Source organism: Apodemus sylvaticus, chromosome 17, assembly GCF_947179515.1.
Source record: "Apodemus sylvaticus chromosome 17, mApoSyl1.1, whole genome shotgun sequence".
In the NCBI taxonomy this organism is placed as follows: domain Eukaryota; kingdom Metazoa; phylum Chordata; class Mammalia; order Rodentia; family Muridae; genus Apodemus; species Apodemus sylvaticus.
In genome coordinates this window covers 71,102,279-71,106,498 of record NC_067488.1, presented here as the reverse complement: position 1 = coordinate 71,106,498, position 4,220 = coordinate 71,102,279, and the positions used below count along the sequence as shown (strand labels likewise).

The 4,220-nt window shown below is 44.9% G+C and overlaps 1 pseudogene; it reads left to right on the top strand.

Annotated features, from left to right (window-relative positions):
• The first annotated feature begins 405 nt into the window (after nucleotides 1-405).
• Nucleotides 406-969, top strand: LOC127667641 (60S ribosomal protein L17-like; annotated as a pseudogene).
• Nucleotides 970-4,220: the final 3,251 nt, after the last annotated feature.

Here is a 4,220-nt window from a genome sequence, read left to right as displayed (position 1 = left end):
TCTACTCCGAGGGTTGCAGAGAAGCTCAGTGGTTAGCGCATAGCTGCTTCCCAGAGGACCTGAGTCCAGTTCTAGCATCCACACAGGATGACTGTCAACTCCAACTCATTATCTCATGTCTTCTACCAGCCTCCACAGACACACAAAAAACATATGGTATACACTCACGTTCGCATACAAATAAATACAAATGAAAATAAATATTAAAAAGGTAAAATAGCTGGGTGACGGTGGCCTGTAATCCCAGCACTCTTGGAGGCAGAGGCAGGCCGATTTCTAAGTTTGAGGCTAGCCTGGTCTACAGAGTGAGTTCCAGGACAGCCAGGGCTACACAGAGAAACCCTGTCTCGGGAAAAAAAAAACAAAAAACAAAAAACCCAAATCCAAAAAAAAGGAATATTTAGCTCTTCCTGTAAGTGGCCAGATGGTTCGCTATTCTCTTGACCCAGAGAACCCCACAAAATCATTCAAATCAAGAGGTTCAAACCTTCGTGTTCACTTTAAGAACACTCGGGAAACTTCCTAGGCCATCAAGGGTATGCATATCCACAAAGCCACCAAGTACCTGAAGGATATCACTTTAAAGACGCAGTGTGTGCCGTTCCTGCGGTGTAATGGTGGAGTCGGTCGGTGCACCCAGGCCAAACAGTGGGGCTGGACACAGGGACGGTGGCCAAAAAAGAGTGCTGAATTTTTGCTGCACATGCTTAAAAATGCAGAGAGTAATGCTGAACTTAAGGGTTTAGACGTAGATTCTCTAGTCACCGAACCCATCTAGGTGAACAAGGCACTGAGACGCGCCGACGAACCTACAGAGCTCACGGCCGGATTAACCCACACATGAGCTCCCCCTGCCACACTGAGATGATCCTCACTGAGAAGGAACAGATCGCTCCAGAGCCAGAAGAGGGGGTTGCACAGAAGAAAAAGATATCCCAGAAGAAACAAAAACTCATGGCACGGGAATAAGTTCAGCATAAAATAAATGCAGATAAAGTAAAAAAAAAAAAAAAAAAAAAGGTGAAATAAAGCTAGGTGCTTTAATCCCAGCACTCAGGAGGCAGAGGCAGGGGGACATTTGTGAGTTGGAGGTCAGCCTGGTCTACGAGCAAATTCCAGGACAGCTGGAGCCTGGAAAAGCCAAAGACGACAACAACGAAAACCAAACAAAACTCAATAGTATAAAAATGCTCCTCCCCCACAGATACAAACAAATGCCGGGTTCGTTTCTTGTTAGCCATTCCTAGGCATGAAGCATGCCCCGGGGTGTGGTTGGTATGGGGGGGGGGCACGCTCTATTGAAGAACATTGATTTTCCCTTTGCCAGCAGGTGTTAACTATAAATAGCTTCTTGGTCCCGAGTCCTCTTCCCGCTCTGTGCTAGAAGCCGGTGTAGCAGGAACCGTGCATGCTGTCACCACCTCTGTGAGTGAGTCAGTCCTGCCCTGTCCCGAAGATGATTTCCTTGCAGAAAGCATTTGTGCCCTGTCTCTGTTGTGTCTGAAATAAGAAATCCAGCACCAGGCTTTTCCCAGGGACCTGTGAAAGGCTGAGTCTTCGGGGCTCGCATAGCTACTGTTGATGGTAGCTACTGTTACCAGCAACCTGGTGGTGCAAGGCAGTCTGGAGCCTCTGTTCACCTAACCCCAAGCCAGTGCCAGGGGCACCACAGATAAAAATCATCACCAAACACCCAGGTTCTGATATCCTCCAGCGATTTTTATGGCAAGTCTGTTCTGTGACCAGTGAACGTCAGTCTAAAATGGCGGCTCCACGGAAATGACCTCATAAACGCCAGTTTTCACTGCCGAGCACTAGGAAGATGCTGGGGAATAGATTAATTAAGATAATAGATGTGTGTGTGTGTGTGTGTATATATGTGTGTGTGTGTGTGTGTGTATGTGTGTGTGTGTATATATGTGTGTGTGTGTGTGTGTATAAATATATATACATATATATATATATATATATATATGGGGGGTGTATATATATGTGTGTGTGTGTGTGTGTGTCTTGGTGTTGCCAGCTAAAGGCACGTCAAGAGTGTGAACACAGAGTTGGTGAGGTGGCTGGGCAGGTATAGGTTTTTGCTGCCAGATCGGATGGTCTCAGTCCGATCCCTGGAAATAACGGTAGGAAGGAGTTCCCTGACCTCCATAAACACACAGAGATGACAACATCACTCATGGTATAAATAAATATAATGGAGGAGAGAAAGGGAACTGGCGTGTGTTGGGGGCGCAGGTGGTAGTAGATTGCTTGCCTGTGGAGCACAGTAAACGGTTGGGGGTGGGGCATGGGCTTGTAATTCCAGCACTTGGAAGCTGGAGTCAGGAGACTGGGGAAATTAAGGTCATTCTTTTTCCCACTGTGAGTTCAAGACCAGCCTATATAAAAAAGAAAGAAAGAAAGAAAGAAAGAAAGAAAGAAAGAAAGAAAGAAAGAAAGAAAGAAAGAAAGAAAGAAAGAAAGAAAGAAAGAAACAATTTAAGACTGGGAGCCAACGGAAAGATTGTTGCAAGTTCAAGGCCAGCCTGGGCCAGCCCGGACTGTGGTGACTTAGCCAGACCATGTCATAAAACAGAAAAAGAAAAGTCTGAGACAAGAAATGGAGACAAGGATTTAATCCGAGGGGTAGTGACGCACGCTGTTAATCCTAGTACTTGGGAGGCAGAGACAGGCAGATCTCTATGAGTTTGAGGCCAGCCTCATCTACAGAACAAGTTCCAGGACAGGAGAAATCCTGTTCAAAAAAAAAAAAAAAAAAAAAAAAAGGAAAGAAGAAAGGAAAATGGGATTTTTAAAACTGTAGCATCTGAGGCTGTAGAAATGCCTCAAGAGTTGAGAAAGTGCTCTTTCAGAGGACCAAATCCCAGCACCTATATGGCAGCTCACAACTGTCTCAACTCAAGGCTCTGAGGTTCTCACACAGACACACATGCAGGGAACACACCAGGCCACATAAAACAAAAAGTAATAAATAAGATTAAAAAATAAAATGTTTATGAAATTAATTAACTAAATTGGGACGTCTAGTCTGGGGAGTGAATTCAGTACTTGCTACCAAGTCTGAAAACCTACGCTTCGTCCCTAGAACCCACAGGGTAGAACTGACTCCTGCAAGTTGTCACACATAAAATAAGTAAATAAATAAAAGGGACGACAATTGAAGTACAATTCTGACGTCAGTCGCCAGACAGTGTGTGAGTATCCATGTCAATAAACTTTTTTAAATTTTTAAAAAGATCATATTTATTTATTTATTTAATTTTTTGGGGGGTGGTTTCGAGACAGGGTTTCTCTGTGTAGCCTTAGCTGTCCTGGAACTCACTCTGGAGACCATTTTATTTTTATTTTATGTGGCTAAGTGTTTTGTCTAAATGTATGTCTGTGCAGTGCTTGAGGAGGCCAGAGGGGATGTCGGATCCTCTGGGACTGGAGTTATAGACAATTTTGAGCTGGCAGTGGATGCTGGGAATTGAACCCTGGTCTTTGGGAACAGCAGCAAGCACCTTTAAGTGCTCAGCCATCTTTCCAGTCCTTTTCCACTCCCCTTTAAGACTGGGTCTCCGCCGGGCGGTGGTGGCACACACCTGTAATCCCAGCACTCTGCGAGGCAGAGGCAGACAGGTTTCTGAGTTCAAGGCCAGCCTGGTCTACAGAGTGAGTTCCAGGACAGCCAGGGATACACAGAGAAACCCTGTCTTGAAAAAACCAAATCCAAAAAAACAAAACAAAACAAAAGACTGGGTCTCATTGTGTAATTTCTGGAATGTACTATATAGACCAGGCTGGCCTTGAACTTACAGAGATCCAAATGCCTCTTCCTCCTGAGTGCTGGCATTAACAGTGTGTACCTCCATGCCCAACCCAGTAATAAACATTATTTTGTATTTTGTTTTATTTTAGTTTATGTGTATAGGTCTCTGCCTGCTGTGTATCTATATACCACATGTACACTAAGGCCCAGGGTGTCCAGGAGATGAGGTGGGATCCTTTAGAACTAGAGTTACAGATGGATGTGAACACCAGCTGGGCACTAGGAACTTGAACCCAGGTCCTCAGGAAGAGCAGCCCATGATCCTAACCACTGAGCCATTATTCCAGCCCCAGTCAATAAGCATTTCTTAAGAATTACTATATACTAACTAGTGTGATGGTTTGTCTATGCTCATCCCTGGGAGTGGCACTATTAGAAGGTGTGGCCCTGTTGGAGTAGG